Here is a 21,071-nt window from a genome sequence, read left to right on the forward strand (position 1 = left end):
CATGCACATTTGTGTAATGGCAAAATACAGACTAAATCCATACTTTTCTACAGCAAAAACTGTTTATGTATTCACACTGATTTTTAAAAATATGTTTTGTTTACAATGTGGATCATTTTAATGTATCAAACACATTTTTCATCAATGTTAAAACTTTTGGTCAATAAAATATCCACCTATAGGTCTATTCATTTATCTATCTATCTAATCTATCTCCAGCAGCAGGTAAGATGCTATGCTTAAAGGTCTACATTTTAACTTACAACACGAATAAGCTTATTAGTAATAGTAATATACTGTGTGTGTGTGTGTGTGTGTGTGTGTGTGTGTGTGTGTGTGTGTGTGTGGAGAGAGAGAGAGAGAAAGAGAAAGCAGGAAGAATAACGATGCAGTTAAGAAAAGATACACAAATGATGGAAGATGGGAAGGGCAACATGGCAGGCAAAAGGAAGGCAGTGTAGGAAAGGGATGAAAAACGAAACCAAAATTACATAAACGGAATACTCGCATAATGGTTCGAATTCACAAACAACCTCAGGACCAATTCTCTCTCTCTCTCTCTCTATCTATCTATCTACTTTTTTTCTTGGAGGATGAACGAGGCATGAGATGATTCTACACCCTCCCTGTCCTTTATGGAAAAAGAAAAATATGAAAATGACGGTTGTTACAGTTCTTTCACCTTAACTTGGCCCAGAGCATTTCATGTAACTTAGCGGCAGAAAAAGAGAATGCAACAGCCATACATCCTTTCCATGCCACTTCTTCATGACTAGCAACATAATCAAGTGCAAATCTGTTTCGACTCAGCTCTCAAGATGGGATGATGAGAATGTTAAGTCAAATGAAAGGGGTACGGTAAAAAGGTGTTGGGGAGCCTCCTTAACCCTGGCTATGACCTTACAACCTTTCCACAGCACTTCTTCATGACTAGCAACATATTTCAGTACCTGTGGGAGGTCAGTGCGGTAGAGGAGTGACGTGTTGACCTGAGCTGCCGCCTCCGGTACCCACACACACTCCCCAGCATCACCTTCAGGGTCATCACCACACTCGCCAGACCTGAAAAAAAGAACGGATTAGCACTTGCACTTCAACGGTGTATTTTTCACTGTATTATTCCTCTCCAGACACTTCGATTCAGCTTAGGAGAGACTTTTCCTACTGGTGGCGTTAGATATAGCCTTTAGTAACACCAAAAAGAAAGGCACATCGTACTATAATACTGCACTAACAAAAACATCAACTATTTCTTAACATACAAACATAGCAGCGTTTACAAAATTGTTGGAACTATTCTCTTAAAATAAATATATTTCAAAAACACGAAAAAAAGACATAAAACACGAAAAGTTACAAAAAAGGAAAACGTAACATCAACTGACCCTTTCTTGTGCGACCAGTGACCAAGGATAGGTGTGGGCGTGCAGGCTGTGGGCGTCAGGGTGTCGTCCTGCAGGTGAGAGGGCGGGAAGCGTGGGTGGGATTCATACCCTCTCTCCTCAAACACGCCCCAGCGGTATCGCGCCCACCCTCCCACCAGAGACCGCCCTGAAGGAGGAGGGAAACGTTCATCAACATCACAAGAAAAATTCGTCACAGTCATCGTAATCAATGAGGGCATTCATCATCAACATCATAATTGGAGAGACATTCATGAACATCATCATCACAAGGAGAGACACTCATTACCATCATCATCAAAGAGGAAACCCCTTCATCATTGCAATCACGATCATTATCATCATCACAGGGGACGCATTCATCATCATGACCCCTTTTCTCAATATAAACCAAACTCAATTTCCCATTAAAAACAAAAATGGGGTAGCAGGATCCAGAAATAGGAAGAAGGTAATATACCGGTATAACAAAAAATTTAAGCTTACTGTGCCATACACAGGGAAAATTGGGCAAATATCTTTTATATGGAATAATTTGGGTTTATCACTAGGAAAAACTAAATAAATGAATAAATAAATATAGGACGAATCAACAAGTCACCTTTACTTCTGTGTCACGATGCAGAAGTATTTTTTTTCCTGGTATAAATCACAAAAACCATTCACTGCCTGAAACTGACCTAAAATGTGCAGGTCCACGGGGTGTAGATCTTGCAGGATATCAGCGTCCAGCGTGATGCCTTGCCCAGGCCGCCCACAACCCTCCACCTGGTCCACGCCCACACCCATGCTGCCTTCGGGACCCCACGCCCACCCACCCTCACCCACACCACCTGCAAGACAGAGTGTGGTCAGCTGGAAGAATCACAGTGAGGGATGAAGCTGATAAAGATCCCTAACAGCGACTCTGCTTAGTATGAGTCCACCTCACCAGTACAGCTCCACTGATGACTGAGATGCATTAGCTCCTTCGCAAGGGCAAGAGAGTGTTCCTTCGAGGATGAGGATAAGAACGGATAAATTGACTGCTGTCGACTACTATTAACACTACTAATTTAATATAAAAAATAATTAAAAAAACACTAACTCAATAATACAGTCGTCTCTCTCTCTCTCTCTCCACTCACCTGGCTCCACAGTGATATCAGCAGCTTGCCATCGTTGCCACGTAGCGGTGACGGGGGGCGGGTCACCCTCACAGCGCCGCGTCACCCCAGGGGGCATCACCACCCCCACACTGCCCACGTATATACGACCACCACTAGCCACCCACAGACCAGACGAGAACGACCCCAGCGCCGCCTGCAGGAGAAACATGGGGGGAAAATCATCATCATCATTATCATCACCATTTTCATCATCATCATTATTTTTCCATCTGCAGCTGGGTAAATTAAATAAAATGGTCTGGCAGATGCAAACATAAAAACCCATAGGGGAGGGCTGGGAGAAGGCCATAGGCCAACTGGGGTGAAACAGAGACGGGGTGACAGTGAGAGAGGGGAGGAGAGGAGTGCAGGAAGGAAGGATGAGGGGTGAGAGAGGGGGGAAGAGAGGAGAATGAGGGAAAGGGACTTGTGGGAGAGAGTGAGGGCTGTGGGAAAGTAGCGGGTAAGGGTGAGGAAGAGGAGGTGAGGGTGAGGAAGAGGAAGTTAAGAGAAGAAAGGAGGGATCAGAGGGTTAGAGAGAAGGAGAGAGACAGGCAGAGGGGGAGGGAGGCAGGCAGGCAGCGGCAGGTGGGGCTAATTACCGTGGAAATAAACTCAGGTGTAGTGAGGGTCCTTAGCCAAAGGTGAGGTGAGGGGGGGGGGATGCTCACAGAACCCTCACCCCACTCACTCTTTTTTTTTTCTTCTTCTTCTTTTTTTTCTTTTTTTTTAAAGTTCGGAATCTCGACACAGACACAATAAAATGTCATCTTAATTGTTCCCACTTTGACGTTCACCCGTGCATGAATCGGTGCCGTTAGTCTCATTATTAAGCTTTGATGACAAATGAAGTCCATAGTGAATCAGGGAAATGTTCTGTAAGTGAGAGAAATACACTATGGCACGCACATTCACATTACCACACTTCACTCTACCACACCTTACATCTCAGTCACACTTCACACTGTCTTGCTTCACTGTCACCCCTCACACTGCCACACCTCACACTACCACACTTCACTCTGCAGCAGCGGCAGCGGCAGCGGTGGTGGTGGTTGTGGTGTTGGTTGTGGTAGTGGTGATATAGTGGGTCAAGGTATCTCTCACCACCACCACACTACGACCTTTGTTATGTTCGCAGCTACTACGTCTTTTTGCTGGTGTGTTCGCAGTCCTTAAGACGTTTGCTGATATATTCGCAGCTTTTCTAAATAAGAGTAAGACTTGGGTGATGTTCCCCACGTACTCTTTGCAAAATCTGGACGTAACATCTTAAGACTGAACTATAAATGGTCTTTCCTTCGAGTAAAAATTGCTACACTTCCTTTCAGCCAGGGAGAAGGTAAGAAGCTATATTTTTCTGTGTGTGTGTGTGTGTGTGTGTGTGTGTGTGTGTGTGTGTGTAAATATATGTGACAATGCAGGGAAATGTATGTATGCAAGTGTAAGTGTGTGTCCCTCAGCATGTGTGTGTACGTATGTATATATGTATGTGTGTACGTCCCACGGGTAATGAGCAGTTGAGAGACGGCCACAACCAGGCAATTAAACCCAACGGTACACTGTATATGCTGGGGGACATGCACCTCTGTCTGTCTGTCTGTCTCTCTCAACATAACTTTTTCCTTTTTATTCAGGTACAATTTTTTTCCCAGTGATGTCTCTCCCAACGTGAATAAAATTGTCAAGTACATGCAATAAAATAAATAAATCGCGTCCTCGAGCTGAAAGGGTTTATTTCTCGCACTCCCTCCCCATCTTCATTCCTCTTCACCCACCCCCGTTTCCCTCTCCCTACCCCCACACACCACCTCTACGACCTCTCCCTCACGAATTCACCTTTCCTTCAACCTTCTTCCTCATTACACCTCGTTCCTCTCCCCCTCCCCAACACCCCTCTCCCCCTTCCCCTCCCCATCATCCTACCCCTTCCCCATCCCTCCGCCTTCCCCAACTCTACCCATCCTCCTTCTTTTCCTCCATTTTCCTCTCTCCTATCCCCTTTCCCCTGTCCATAACCCCATCTCTTTCCCTTCCCCTTACATTTTCCCCTCCTCCTTCCCCTCCCTCTTGTTTCCACTCCCCATTTCTTACCCCCCCCTGTCTTTCCCCTCACTCCACCCCATCCCCCTTCCCCTACTCATACCTACCCATCTTTCCCTTCCCCAACCCCTTCCCACCCCGCTCTTCAACCCCTTCCTCTCTCCCCCCATCTTCTCTTCCCCCTCCTCCCCCCTCTCAAACAACAGTATAATTTACTGAGGTAAACATAATTATCTCTCAATTATTTTTTGTTATTTTTATTACACATATATACGGATTTTCTGAGTAAAGCGTTATGGGATTTTTTTTTTAATATTGGGAAAAATAAGAATTTCGTATGTTCTAAGACTCTGCAATCTTTTCTGAGAGAGAGAGAGAGAGAGAGAGAGAGAGAGAGACTGGATTGAGCATTGCAATAATTACTCCCATTGTTAATTAGATGGAGGTGTGGTTCAATTTTCTCTCGGCAAATATCGCTACATAATTATAACTCTCTCTCTCCTTCTCTCTCTCTCTCTCTCTCCCTCCCTCCCTCTCTCTCTCTCTCTCTCCTCCCGTCAAAATACTAGGTCTTGGTGACGTGCTATTCGATAAGCCTTAATTAGGAAGTAGCAGTGAGTCTCCTTGGTTACTAGTTAAAACGATACTCCAATCTGGCTACTCGTGACGTCATCTCCCGTACTCATGACGTCATCTGAACCCGTGACGTCACAGGGAGGGCGGGAATAAAGGCCCCTCACGAGAAAAACAAAGACGCATAAAAGTAGGTTTGTGACGCTCGTACCTGGCATTCCCGTGACGCGAAGGAGAGAGAGAGAGAGAGAGAGAGAGAGAGAGAGAGAGAGAGAGAGAGAGAGAGAGAGAGAGAGAGAGAGAGAGAGAGAGAGAGAGAGTAACAAAGAAGATCATGTGAAGATGTGATACGGATCAAGAAATGGTGAGTAACAGAGATATAGAGACGTGGGAAAGAGAGAGAGAGAGAGAGAGAGAAATGTGTGTGTGTGTGTGTGTGTGTGTGTGTGTGTGTGTGTGTGTGTGTGTTCAACCTGACCGAGCACAAGGCTGAAGGGAACGCCACACATCCCAATAATACGCATCGTCATTCTCCTACACGCGTAACACCTTGTGGGGGGGACCTGGGGACTGATGGGGAGGGGGTGGATGGGGATGGGGAGAGAGGATGAGGAGAAGGGGATGAAGAGAGGAGATGAGGAGGAAGAGATGAGAGGGGATGAGGAGGAGGGGATGAAGAACAGGGATGGGGAGGGGGGGGTATGAAGAGAGGGAAAGAGGAGGGGATGCAGTGAGGTAAAGTGATGGGGGGGAGGAGATTGAGAGAGAGACGAGGAATGTGGATGGGGAGAGGGGACGTAGTGAGAAGGGGAGGGGGGTAGAGCCGGTGTGGGGTGGGAGGGGTAAAATGGGATTTGAGGGAAGGATGAAAGTGAGGGGAGGCTGAAAGACAAAGGTGTAAATGAATGATGAAACGTACGTGAAAGTCTTAACATGACCCTTACAGTGAGCAGAAAACCCTATCAAAATATTATTCTACTCAAGTACACCCCTCAAAAAAATAAATAAATAACTAATAATAAAAGAAAAAATAAGAGTTGTGCCAATGGGATTAGATGGTCACAGAAACAAGCCAATTCCTACACTACAGCTGGATCTAAAACGTTCATCAAAATCCATTACCATATAACATTGGTGGGTCATTTTAGGTATTCTCAGAGTAACAATAAATACCAAGAATAATTTTTGCACTACAAGGCGACTCATATATCAAAGACTTACGTCCACGTTTCAAAATACTTCTTTGTGTTGTATCTTTGGGTATAAAATTAGGACTACCCCCATCCCCTTGGTTTAGTTCAACATTCTTTGGAACGAACAAATTTTGCAAGCTTCCTGCCCTTGGTTCCCTTCCGAGTTAAACTGAAAGAAAAAACAAATCCACTGTTCACAACTTACACATCCGCATCATACGTAAATTCAGGCTGTTTTCACGTATGTTAAACTTCAAAAACATGCTACAAATTTTCATGAAAAGAAGACGAAGCAGAATTTAGAATTTCTCTCTCTCTCTCTCTCTCTCTCCCTCCGTCTCACCTTGGTTACGACACTGATTGGTGGTCCCAGTTTCTTACCAGCCATAAACTGGATAAATCTGTGTAATCCCGGAGCAGATCTAGATACGAAAACACACACGTACACCGGAAAGGTCAGGCATCAACACAAGAACATCACCGACATCAATTTGCACCACGTCTCTCTCTCTCTCTCTCTCTCTCTCTCTCTCTCTCTCTCTCTCTCTCTCTCTCTCTCTCTCTCTCGATACAGTGTCGGGTATCGAACTGAGATCTCCCCGTCCATAGGTCAGGAGCCAGGTATGAAGTACAGGTGTGTGTGTGTGTGTGTGTGTGTGTGTGTGTGTGTGTGTGTGTGTGTTACGAGAACCTGAAAACTGTCCACACACTACATACAATATAAATCAAAAGACATGTTGGTAGCGACAGTAGGAATAACTAGAGGCAGGTGCTGTAGATGGGATGAGAGACAAGTAAGCAGATATTAATGACGGGAAGGTAGGTAGGAAGACAGATAAGGTGTGAGGGAAGTGAAAGTAGGTAAAGGGCCAGTATTCTAGTTGGTTAAGAAAGCTCCCTAACATCTTTTCCTGTGCGATTTACTTTGCTTATTACATCTTACTGTCCTATTCTGTTACGTAAATCCTTCATGCATCGCCATACTCTGCATAAATAACGTACAAAAGGGTATTAACCAGGCATAAATCGCCGAAGAGGTGCTGTTAACCAACCACGTCCAAAAATAAACTGCTAAGGAAGAAGCGCTATTAACCACCCATATCCCAGAATAAATCGCTCAGGAATAGGTGCCAGAGAGGTGTCACAATCAATATCTATCCACCTCCCTCTCGATGCAACACAAATATCACCCACGAAAACACATTCTCCACTTCCATCTCTGCCCCGATGCAACACACAGATAGCACCCACAAGAACACAGCACACAGATAATAACCACAAAAAACACGGCAGTCAATATGCGGAACCAGCCATGTCATTTTTTTTTCTTTTTCGGCCATGACAGTGACGCAGACGCTGATGCAAAAGGACGACCCATTTCTTACACACTGAGTCGCATTCTGCATGGCTTGTGACCTTTCTTAACACCTACTCATTGGCGATTTATAGACAAATGACTTAATTCGTGAAGAGGTGGTTGCAAACGAATCGTCTCCATATATTCCTGTCCCCCGTCATACGGCTGTCCTTTCTCCAACTCACACCCTCTTCCTTATATACCTCTCCACCCCATCCCTCCATCTCATCCTCGGTCTCCCCCTCTCCCTCCCCCACTCTTCAGGTCTGCTTGTACGTCACACTTCCAAACTATGTCAATACTAGAGATGATCAAGCATGCACGAAAACATGAATGTGAATGGCGTATAAACGTAAAATAAATCGCTTAGGAGGAAACGCTAAGAAATTTCCTACGCAACAAGAAACTCGATAAAATAAGCGCCCCCAAACATATTAGCAATTCAGTAAAGGCAGCCACAATGATGCAGACGAAGGGGACGAAGTTAAAAATGGATATTAAATTTTTTCCATTCTGTTGAAATGAAAACGGGGTATTTGTTGATAGCATGGCTTCGTCGCGGCGGTCTATCGCTTGAAAGAACGAGCGAGCAAATAGATAGATAGATAGATAGATAGATAGATAGATAGATAGAGAGAGAGAGAGAGAGAGAGAGAGAGAGAGAGAGAGATGAATCACTTACAGAAACGAACAGTCGACTAATTTTAAGTTAGAAAAAAATTGATTTAGTTTTATTTACGTTATACTGCTTAGGAAACTGAAAATAACACCATCTAAAACTAGGAATAAACTAGAAGACAAGGCTAGGCAGAGAAGCTTAAGGAACAGAGAAGAATACTGTAAGAAAATGGGAGAAACAAACCAAGATCCACGTCACGTAATTCAAGATGTTAATTGCCCGTAAAGACGACCCAAAGGCGACACATTACCTCGTCGTCCACGCCCTCCTGACTTCCTGGTATGCGTGAGAGAGAGAGAGAGAGAGAGAGAGAGAGAGAGAGAGAGAGAGAGAGAGAGAGAGAGAGAGAGAGAGTGTGTGTGTGTGTGTGTGTGTGTGTGTGTGTGTGTGTGTGTGTTTCAGGGTGAAGGACTGTGTAAACAAGAGACGGTGGGAGTGTTTGGTGTGGCTGTAACGTGGTGGGGAAGAGGAAGAGGAGAAGAGAAGAGAGAGGACGAGGAGGAAAGAACAGCAGATGAAGGAAAATAAAAGAGTAAAGATGAGAGGAGGAAAGGCGAAGGAGGGAAGAAAGAAGGAAAAAGGCGAGAAAGACGAAGCAGGAGAGAAGAGATCAAAAGAGGAGGATGGGAAGAAAGATGGAAGAGAAGCGAAAGACAAGGAAGGACAAGAGGGAAAGAAGAGAAGAGGGAGAGGAAGATGCATGTGAGGATTGGGAAGAGGAAGAAAGACAGGAGAGGAGAGGAAAAGGAAGAGTGGAAGAAAGGGGAAGGGAAGAAAGGGAGAGCAGGGAGGAGGGAAGAGGAAGGAGAGGAAATGACATGAAAGATTACGACGTGGCATCACTAAGAACAATACATTCCTCTCTCTCTCTCTCTCTCTCTCACACACACACACACACACACACACACACTTTTCTTCTCATACTAACTTTTTCTGTCTTTCTCACTGTCGTCCCCACTGAAGCGAAACGACGTAAGATGAGAGGGGTTGTGAAGCGACAGGGAAGTGGGAACCAAACGACAAAAAAACACTCTTTATTAACACATTACCAACTCTCTCTCTCTCTCGTATCCATATCAAACATACACACGAGAGAGAGAGAGAGAGAGAGAGAGAAAAGACTGGAGGGGAGGGAAGGAGAGTGAAGAAAGGACCTAAGGAGGGAGGGAAGGACATGAGTAAATAAGAACAATGAGAGATGAAGAAGGAAGGGAAGGGAAGGGAAGGGAAGGGAAGGGAAGGGAAGGAAAGGGAAAGGAAAGGAAAGTAGAAAAGTAAGGAAAGACAGAATGGGAAAGGACAAAAGAATGAGGACAAGGGGGGAATGGAGGCACAAGAACTACGTTAGGGATAAGAAAGCAAAGAATGAAGGAAAGAGAGGGGAGGAAGAAAGGCGAGGAAATGCGATACGGAGAGTAGGACGGAAGGAAAAGAAAAGAAGGAGACTAAGAGGGAAGGAAGCTTGGAAGGAAGGAGGGAAGGAGGGACAAGGAAGGTCATATGAGGTAGGAAAGAAGCTCTCCCTAATGATCACGATACTATTCCTCTCTTCATTTCCACTCCTTTGTTATCTTCCCTCCTCTCAACCATTCCTTTTTCCTTCAATACTTTCTCTCCTTCTCTCTCTCTCACTCCTTCCTTCCATCCCTCTACCTTTGTTTTTCTCTCTCTCCCTCTGCTACCCCATTCCTTCCTTCCCTCTTCCTTTCCTTTCCTTCTTCATTTAATCCATTCACTCATCTTGTAATCTTTTATTTCTATTCTTGTTTTCATTTCCCCTATCGATCTATATCTATCTATCTACCTACCTTATCTATCTATCTACCTATCCACCATCTATTCATTCACTTAATTTAATGTCTCATTTCATTTTAGTGTGTGTGTGTGTGTGTGTGTGTGTGTGTGTGTGTGTGTATGTGTGTGTGTGTGTGTGTGTACATCCCCGGCCACGCACCAGCAACCACCGTCACACGTCTCTGCACAAACCAAACGTACACACAAACGCGCACACGAAAACCGTGCATGTAAACCCTAACCCATCACGTACATAAACACACACATACACTCAAGAATTCCAGTCATTTGATCTTCACGGACCCAGGAGCTCACTAAAGAAAAATACACACAGGTACAATCATGGACAAAAGCTAGGATACTGTTTCATCTCTTATACCTGTTGCTTTCCTCTGCTGGCTAATATTCCTATGCTGAGAGAAGCTTGATATTTCTCTGTCGTAATATTTCACCTCTTCTACATTTCACTTTCCTCTACTGGCTAAATATTCGTACGATGAGAAGGCTGGTATGTTTCTTTGCCCTAATATTTCACCTCCTCTACATATCAATTTCCTCTGCTGGCTTATACTCCTAAGCTGAGAGAGACTTGGTATGTTTCTCTGTCGTAATATTTCTCTTCTGCATCTCACTTTCCTCTGCTGGCTAATATTCGTAAGATGAGAGGGCTGCTATGTGTCTCTGTCCTACTATATCTTTTGCTTCTCACTTTCCTCTGTTGTCTGATATTCTTGAGCTGCGAGGAGCCTGGAATGTTTCTCTGCCCAGATACATAAGTTTGCCTATTATTTCTCCTCTTCTACGTCTCATTTCCTCTGCTGGCTATAATCCTATGCTGAGAGAGGCCTAGTATGTTTCTCTGGCCATTGATACATAAGTTTGCCTATTATTTCTCCTCTTCTACATCTCACTTTCCTCTGCTGGCTATAATCCTAAACTGATAGGGGCTTCATATGTTCTCTGCCCAGTGATACGTAAGGCAGCCAAGCATTTCTCCGCTTCTACATCTCAATTTCCTCTGCCAGCTAATATTCCTAAGTTGAGAGAGGCTTAGTACGTTTCTCTGGTCATAGATACATAAGTTTGCCTATCATATCTCCTCTTCTACGTCTCTTTTAAATGATGTGTCTGGAAGGAAAGTGACGGACATGCGCTAAGTATGAAGTAACCCATAGTCAGGTATATTAACGTACACAAATGCACACACACTACTCTCTCTCTCTCTCTCTCTCAAATAATTAGGCAACAGGTTTTATATTCATTATCCGGTCTATACAAGAAGGACTTAAACTGATAACTGTGAAATTACGGCGCCATAATATTCAACTCGCCACCATCTCCAAAGTTCATCATCCCTCACAATCCTTCACGTGCCGCGCAGAACAATCACACTCTGTTCTCTGTTACAATAAAGAACAGTATTACCTGGTTCTCATGGCGCCGAAGAACAATCACACCGAGTTCGCAATTACGCCGAACTGGTGTAATGGCGAAGGAGACTTTCTTTTACATTTTTTTTTTTTTAAGCCAACAATGCACTCCATCCCATTTTTCGAATCATATAAATGGAGAAGATTTTGTGATTCATGGTGGTGGTGAAATAGTTAGGATATTATGGTGTGATGATGATGATGATGTGGCAGGAATATGCGGTGTGGTGCTGCAGAGATGACGATGATGATGATGATGAGTTAAGTATGGTGTGGTGGTGCTGGGATGATGATGATGATGACGGTGTGATGCGTACGGTAAGGTGCTGTTGGGATGATGATGATGATGATGATGATGATGATGATGATGATGATGATGATGATAACAGTAATATAATGCTTTCCTTCGATCTCCAGTGTTGCCCTTCGTTCCCGCCAAAATAATTCTTTTCCCCTGTTTTTCTCCCCAAACAATTCTTTCCCCTGTTTTTCTCCCCCAAACAATTCCTTTCCTCTGTTTTTCTCCCCCAAACAATTCTTTCCCCCTGTTTTTCCCCTGTCTCAAATTACAGCGAATCGAGGAAGCACAAGAGAACGTGACGAGAAACGAGAAACAGGAAGCCAACGGGTGGTGATGGGGAGGGAGGGGAGGGGCGTATTCTAAGTGGCTTTTCAGAACTTCGTAACCCCTCTTCCTTTGCGATTTATTCTGCAAATTACACTTCGGCACCCGGTTTTCTTGGAGATGCAAATTATGTCTATATTAAGGTGATATAAATAACACACAAGAGAATGATGAACAATGTTACGTGAAATAAATCGCTAAAAAGAGGTGCCACGAAGCTTCCTACGCCCATACACACATACATACATACACATCCAAATCCAAAAATGCACGTACTCGGTGCATACATACACACACGATTAGCCTACATGTTTACACGTATTCTCGTCAGCTTAGGGGGCTTCGTAGCCCATTATTCTTAGCGACTTATTTGAGTTTTGTTGTAATACATTTCAGTATAATGTTTTGCATGATATATGGACAAATCCTGCATATATAAGATTCGATAAAGTATTACCCTGCCATGTATGAAAATAAATTGGTAAGGAAAAGGTGCTTGGGTCTTCTACTCCCCCTCCCTCCCTCCTGTGCTGTTTCCTCCGCTTCTTGATCCTCTTACCCCTCCCCCCCCCTTCCTTCTCTCCCAACACTCCCTCCACCGCCTCTTCCACTCAGAACTCTCATATCAAAGGGCAAACGAAGGAGGTATAAAATGAACGCAAATTTTCACCCCACAGACACTTATTACGGGCTGTCACGGGCACTACTTCATCTCGCGGAGTAGAAAATTAAAACGCTCCTGCGCACGAAGATACACACTCCGCGCGTCATGGTACAAGAGGAGTATTACTGTTTATGGTGGTGACTAAAGAAGGAGTATTACTGGTTACAGTGGTGACTAAATAGGAGTATTATTAGTTACAGTGGTGACTAAATAAGGAGTATTGGTTACAGTGTTGACTAAATTACCAATGAGCAAAAGGACTCGCCAAACAGTCTGATATATGGCGTAAAATAACCGTAGACTTCTCTCGTTTGAAAAATGATTTACTGGATTCACTACACAAACGCTTGATCGTACTGCAAGCTTCGCAGTACCTTTCCCTTTGCGATTTGTTTGGCCTATTACATCTCCACATTCTCGTGTATCTTTTTATGTACTATTAACAACACGGTTGTCATCCATATCGTACAAGAGGGTGACCTGGTGTAATGGGCAGAATGAATCACAAGGAAAATGGTGTTACGAAATCCCAGTAGTCACACACGTCCAGTCTGTGTGTGTGTGTGTGTGTGTGTGTGTGTGTGTGTGTGTGTGTGTGTGTGTGTGTGTGTGTGTGTGTGTGTGTGTGTGTGTGTGAAGCGAACATATCGGAAGGGCAGAAGAGCTTAGCGATTGGGTCATACTGAACTCCAGTTATCTAGACTCCATCAAAAAGTAAAATAAATAATAATAATAATAATAATAATAATAATAATAATAATAATAAAATAAAATAAAGTCATGCTCATCTAGAAACCAAACTGCCTACGATATTCGATAATATTAACAAGCGATCAAAATAGCATAGTCGATCAGAGTAACGAGAGAGAGAGAGAGAGAGAGAGAGAGAAATAACAAACACCAATAACATAAATCACAATACAAATCCTTCCAAAATCCTGATTATAAATACCCTACGAAGACTCAAATATGAAGACCATATTCCTTGTAACCACCGCAGGCTAAGTCGCAAATCGAACGTTGCTACGCGAATCTCAGGTAAGTGTAGGTGAGGGGCGTCAGGGACGGAGTGAGAAAGCGCCACACTTCCACAAGACGCCACGCTTCAACGCCGGAAGTGGTGGTGGGGTGGGGGGGTGGAGACGAGAGGAGGAGAGGGAGGAAGCGGGGGAGAAGGAGTGGGAAGACGAGGGAGCGGAAGTGGACTGTAGGGGGAGGAAGAATCTGGGGAGGAGGTGGAAAATGTATGAGGCAGGGAGAGACAGAAGAGATGAGAAGAGGGAGAGGGGGAGAAATGAGAAGAGGGAGAGTGAAGATACGTGGAAAGGTAGAGAAGAGGATGGGATAAAAGGGGCGAGATAGAACAATGACGAACGGATGTGGGAGATGAGAAGAAATGAGGAAAGGAAAGGAAGACAGGGGGAAGGAATGAAGGGGAGAGATGAGGGAGGGGATAGGGAGGGAAGAGGAGAAGCAGAGGAAAGAAAGAAAAGAGACGGGAGAGGCGGGGGAGGATAAGTTAGCGAAAGAGAAAGGAGATGAGATGGAAGAGACAGAAGTGGTTGAGAAGACAGACGAAGGAGGAGAAGGAGGAGGAGGAGGAGGAGGAGGAGGAGGAATGAAGGGAAAGAGTGGAGAGGACGGAAAAGGGAGGAAGGGAGGAGGTGGATGGTAAGGAAAAGGAGGGAGGGAGTAGAGAGAGACGCTTTAACACGGGGGTTTAATACGTCTCAGGTAGTGTTTCCGGTGTGGGTGGGGATGAGGGTGTGGGATGGGGGTGTGGTGTGGGGGTGAGGGTGTGGGATGGGGGGGTGGGGGGTGGGGTGTACAAGGAGACGGCCACCAAACCAGTCGTTATTCCAGCAAAAAATCGTCTCCACAATTGTCTCGCGTAGGGCCAGCTGCCGGACTTAGAAAAATTAACCCTCCTGTTTTCGCGTCTTCTCCTGCATTCTAATCCAACCAACGCCAGACGATTTTCTTCAGCTGAGAGTACGTCAAAGGACACTTAATTCTGTTACCATTTACCCCCCCTCACGGTCGGCGCAACTCTTAGCATTGTATTAGAGCTTCCAGACGATTTTATTCAGCTGAGAGTGAGTTAGAGGAGAATGTTAACCTCTTTGCATCCATAAATAATAAACAATAAAAAAATCGTCCGCCGCTAGCAAGAATATAGATAAACATATAAAAAAAAAATATAAATGCATATATCAATAACAGCAAATAATTCTATAATAAAAAAAATAAAAAAAAATAAAACATTTAGTGATGGCAAAAAAAAAAAAAAAAATGCTGGCTAAAGGCGAAGGAGAGGAAGGGGAGGAACGTAGGAGGAGGGGAGGAAGCAAGGGGAGGTGATGGAATGAATGTGGAGGTGAAGATAAGGAGGAGAAGCGAAGAAAAGGAGGAGGGGAGGAAACGAGGAGAGGAGGAAAGAAGACAGAGGGGGAGGGGGAAGGAAACATTAGCTGTAATATCGCACCGTCCTGACAGGTGCTTCCGGAGGGGGGAGGGAAAGGAGGGAGGAAGGGAGGGAAGAGGGGGAAAGAAGGGAGGAAGAGAGCGAGGAAAGAAAGGATAGGAGAGAAAGAAAACAAAAAAGGAAGGAGAGGAAACGGTAGGGAGGGAAGGAAATGAAAGGAAAAAAAGGAGGAGGGTAGGGAGGCGAGTGAAGGAGAGAAACATGGAAGAGGAGAGGACAGAACACTGTAGAGGGAAGGAAATGAAGGAAAGAGAGGAGGGAAGAAGACAGGAAAGGAGGGAAGGATGATAGAAATGAGTAAGAACACAGAAAAATGAATGAGAAAAAAATGGGCGGAAGGGGATGGAAGGAGGGAAAGAAGTGAGGGAGGAAAGGTAATGAGGAGAGAACGGAAGAAGGGAAGGAAGGAGTGGAGGGGAAAATGAGGAAGGGAGAGGAGGAGGAGTGGGGACCAGAAGCAAGGAAAAGGAAAGAGGGAGGGAAGGAGATAAAAAGGGAACGGAGAAGGGGGAAAGCAGGAAGGAAAGGGGGAGGGGGAGGGACAGTGGAAGGAGGAGGAGGAGAAGGAGGAAGACGGTGGGGGGGGGAAGATAGACGAAGAGGGGGAATGGGGGCATGAAAGAAGCTAGGGAGAGATGGAGAAAAGGAAGAGACAGAGGGAGAGAGGAAGAGACTGTGGGGGGGGGGAAAGATGGAGGAAGAAGGAACAGGGGGGGGAAGGGGAGGGAGGGGGAGGAACAGGGGAAGGGATAGAGAAAATTACACCTGCCTTTTGCTCCCTCCCTCCCTCCCAGTCTCACTTTTCCTCCCTTGGTGATAATGATAGTAGTTGTGGTAGAGGTGGTGGTATTTATAGTGATGGTGAGAGAGATTTTGATGATGATGATGATGATGAATTTGGTTGTAGTCGTGGTGGTGGTAGTTGTGTTAGTCGTGGTAGTAACGGTGGTGATGATGGTAGCTGTGGTGGTGGTGATGATGATGGTTGTTGTGGTTATAGTGATGATGGCAGTTGTGGTGATGGATGGTGATGATGGCAGTTGTGGTGATGATGATGGCAGTTGTGGTGCTGGTGATGATGGTAGTTGTGGTGGTGCTGGTGATGATGGTAGGTGTGGTAGTGTAGGTGTTGTACGATGGGATAGCGGCTGTTGATAGTGGTAGAGGTGATGATGGTAGTTGTGATAGTAATGGTGGTAGTACAGGTAGTAGTGGTAGTCGTGATGGTAGTTGTGGTAGGTACTGAGAGAGGCTGGTGGTGGGCTCTCAACCATGACGACTCAGGAACACACTCCACTCCCTCATTCCTTCCTTCCCTCCTTCCTTCCTCCACTCCTTCCCTCTCCTTCACTCCTTCCATCCTTCTTTCCTCCACTCCTAGCCTTTTCTCTGCTCCTTATCCTTTCCTTCATTCCTCCACTCCTTGCTTGCTTTCATCCTTCTTTCCTTCACTCCCTCACCCTATCTTTCCTTCTTTTCCCCTCTCCTTCATTCTTTACTGATTACCCCTTCTACGTCCTTCCTTCTCTTGTCTTCTCCCTACCTCCCTCCTGCCTTCCTTCCTTCATTCCTTAAAGTCATTCCATCTTTCCTTCTTGCACTTCATTCCTGTCTGGCTCCTTCCCTCCTTCTTCGTTCGTTCTTTCTCTCCACTCTTCAAGGCAAAGGAGAAGAGAGTGAGAAGACGAAGGAGAGAAACAAGAGAAGAAAGGCTAAGTGGAAGAGGAGAGGGAGAAAAAGAGGGGGGGGGGAAGGAAGCGTAAAGACGATACAAGAAGAAATGATGAAGGACGGAAATGCAAAAGAAGATGGGAGGTGAAAACGGGGAAAAGGTAATTGAAATAAGAAGAAAAGGAAGTGTAAAGGTGGGGAAAAGGAGAACAGGAGACGAAGACATGAAACAGAAGAGGAGGGAGGAAATGGTAAAGGTATGAAGTCAGTAGCGAAGAATGCATCAGGAGGAGGAGGAGGAGGAGGAGGAGGAGGAAACACAGACGCAAACGAAGGATTAAGATGTATGAATGAAGAACAGAAGACGAAAGAAAAGCTATGAGAAGGAAAGACTAGAGGAGAAAAATCAAAATGAGAATAAAGAATGCAGAAAAATAGTGGGATAATAATAATAATAATAATAATAATAATAATAATAGAGAGAGAGAGAGAGAGAGAGAGAGAGGAAGGAAAACGTGGTAGATGTGAAACCAATGAACCGTACCATCAGTCTCTCTCTCTCTCTCTCTCTCTCTCACACACACACACACACACACACACACACACACACACACACACAACTTATTGATATGAATACAGGAAAAATGATGATGATCATGATGACAAACATTTCAGTGGTGAACGTCAGACAGATGTAGTGACGATTTTAGGGGTAATGATGATAGTGATGAAATTAGTAGGGTGCCCACATTCAGTAGTGATGATGATGATGATGGTAGTAGTAGTAGTGGTAGTAGTAGTAGTAGTAGTAGTGATCGTAGTGGTGAATGTGATGTCTTCCAGCGATGTTGTGGTGAGGGAATGCTGGGTGCGTGATGGGGGGGAGGGGGGGGAGAGTAATGACATTTGAGTTCTCACACACTCAACGTTACAAGAACCACACACACACACACACACACACACACACACACACACACACACACACACACATTTACACGGATCCTCTCTCTCTCTCTCTCTCTCTCTCTCTCTCTCTCTCACCATCATCATTCACTTAGTCATTCAGTATCTCCTCTAATCAGTAATTCAGTCAGTCTCTCACTCATTCAACCACTCAGTAAGCCACTTCAGGATCCACACAGTCAGCCAGCAACAGTTAAGAGGGTCCGCCAGTCACTGATCCACTCGCTACACCAGTCAGGCAGTCAGTCAACCAGTTAACGAGACCTCAAGGCTCAGTCAGGCAGGAAGAGTCACATTCAGAAACATATCATAAAGAGTTCAGTCAAGCAGAGAAGAGGGACCGCAGAGGAAAGCAGAGAGAGAAAAGCAGAGACAAGGCACCTGTCGTCATGTAACCTTGCCATTACACTGAAGTTCATTATATTGTACATTATATTACATTACACTTGTGCTACCACCGTAAAACTGTACTTTGTTCGAAAGTACTCAATAGGCGTGTTGCTGTTTGCTTTTCTCTGTACATTCAGCGTCTTTCCCTAAACAAAGTCTCCCTCCTTCCTCCCCAAAGAGGTCTGGTGGCAGTAGCGAATAAATAATAATAATAATTAATAATAATAATTTAAGTCGTGGAAGTAGCTCAGTTTCGTCAGATGAAAACACATCGATTGTAGTGGTTCATAGTGCAATCAAGCAGGGATGTTTTCTATGTGGCACTGCAGATTTCGTAACATTACTTCCTTAACGATTTATTCTGCACAAGATACATCAGTACCTTCCTGTGCGCTACTGATGCAAGGTATGTCCATCTTAAAACGATATAAACAGCACCCGAGGAAATGTTGAGGTGTAACAAGCAGAATAAACCACTAAGGAGGAGGCGTTACGAAATCACCAGTCACTAGGTATACGACTCTCTTATCTAGCGCGTTGGATCAGTATCTGCCTCGGCGTTGAAATTCCCGCACATAATCTGCCACAATTGTCGCCAGCACTTAAGCCTTCATTGCGGCCGGCGACCCACTTATTGCAGCTTTCCCGGCCTGCAGTCACATGCAATTGCGTTATCGGGGCGGACTTTCAATACCACAGGGCCGAAACGGAAAATTGCACGACTGAGAAACCGCGAGGGAACACAAGGTTAGAGGAAAGTTTTGCCCCCCCCTACTTGAAAGCTGGTAGGGGATTTCCGCAGACTTTTTCAATCCTAAGAGAGAGAGATACATATATATATATATATATATATATATATATATATATATATATATATATATATATATATATAGTTTCTCTCTCTCTCTCTCTCTCTCTATTTTTCCTTTCTTATTTTTTTATTTTCCACCTTTTATCTACATGTCTTCTCTTTTTTACTTTAATCATATCCCATAACATTCCCTTTCCCGTCACTTTCCTCCATTCCCTTTACATTTCTTTTTCTTTCCTTTCCTTCCTCTTCTTCATTCATCTTCCTTACACTTCGCTTCCCTTCTCCACCTACTCCTGCATTTCACTCATCTTTCTTTCCCCTCCCTTCACTTCCCTACTCTAATCCTTTCATTACTTCCTCCTTTATTTTCTGTTCTTTTTCCCCTCACCTTTCACCTCTCCGTTTCCTATTTTATCCTCTTTAAAGTGAGAGAGAGAGAGAGAGAGAGAGAGAGAGAGAGAGAGAGAGAGAGAGAGACTAGGAATGCAAGTGGTAGCCTCGACCGTCACGCCTCCAGACCGTCTTGTATTTGATGAGTGGACGGCGTGAGAGTAGCAGCACCACCCCCTACTCATCCCCCTCCCTACCCCTTCCCCATCCCCTATTCCCCCTCCCATCCCTATTTCCCCCCCTCTTTTTCACCTTCCCCACCCTCTATTTCCCCTCTCCCTTCCCCATCCCTATTTTCCCCCTCCCTCTGTCTCCCCTTTCCCCAACTCATTCCTATTCTGCCTCCATCCCTACCCTATCCCCCCCTCTTTTGCTTTCCCCATTTCTACTTTTCTCCACCCCTATTATTCCTCACCCCTTCCCCATTCCTACTTTCTCTTCAGCCCCTACCCCATTCCCCCACCCTTTCCCCTACTTTACTTCCTCTTTCCTCCACGTCCCACTCCGTCCCTTTCCCCCACCACTGCTTTCCCCCCACGCTTACTTTACTCTTTCTCTTCATCCCTCCTCATTCTAGCCAGTCCGATGAAGTGTTATTAATCCAATATTATTATGATCTAAGGACTATATTACGGTTTAGGAGGGACGTCAGGTAATAAAGGAGTTTGAAACAATGTCAATTAACTCCTCTTACTTGAATAAAATCGTCCGTGTCCTAAAAAATGAAAGGAAAAAGGAAAGATCATCATATGGGAAAGGACAACCCCCTCTCCTCCTCCATCCCCTCGCCCTCCTCTCTCTGGCAGGGGGGAGCGAGGCGGAATGGTTTTATAGAGACGGCGTAGGATTCGAAACTCAATCGAAGCATCCGAGACTCAGGTGAAGGATACGCGACCACACCAATCGTCTTTTGTTCGGGGGAAAGTGTTTTGTTACCCTGGTGGTCCCTCCCCCTCCCTCTTCCCCCTTCTCCAACCCCTCCCCCTCCCTCTCCCCTTACTTCTCCTCCCCTGGTGATTGGATGTGTTCACCTCCCCCTCTCCCCCTGCTTTCATTCCTCTCCGCCTTCCCCTGGTGTTCTGATACATCCCCCCCCCTCACCCCTTTTTCCCTCCCTTCCCCTTTCCTCCTAGTGCTGTCTGCCCTTGTTCTTCCCCCTCGGCCTTCCCCTTCCCCTATTGGTTTACCTGTTCTTCCCTTACTTTTCCCCTCCCCCCTCTCCCCCTACCATTTCCCCCGGTGGTGTTAGGTGTCTCCCCTCCCCCCTCCTTTACCCCTTCCCCACCCCCTGATAGTCTTATGTGTCCTCCCCTACCTTTCATCACCCCATTCCCCTACCCAATCCTTACCCTATGTCCCCCTCATCATTTCATTTCCCTTTGTTTGTCTTAGGCCTATGCGTTCCTTTCCCCTCTTTTCTTCCCCTTCCCCTCTCCCTCCCCTCTTATC

This window comes from Coenobita brevimanus, chromosome 8 (genome assembly GCF_032717465.1).
Source record: "Coenobita brevimanus isolate Jiangsu-jjx chromosome 8, ASM3271746v2, whole genome shotgun sequence".
Classification (NCBI taxonomy): domain Eukaryota; kingdom Metazoa; phylum Arthropoda; class Malacostraca; order Decapoda; family Coenobitidae; genus Coenobita; species Coenobita brevimanus.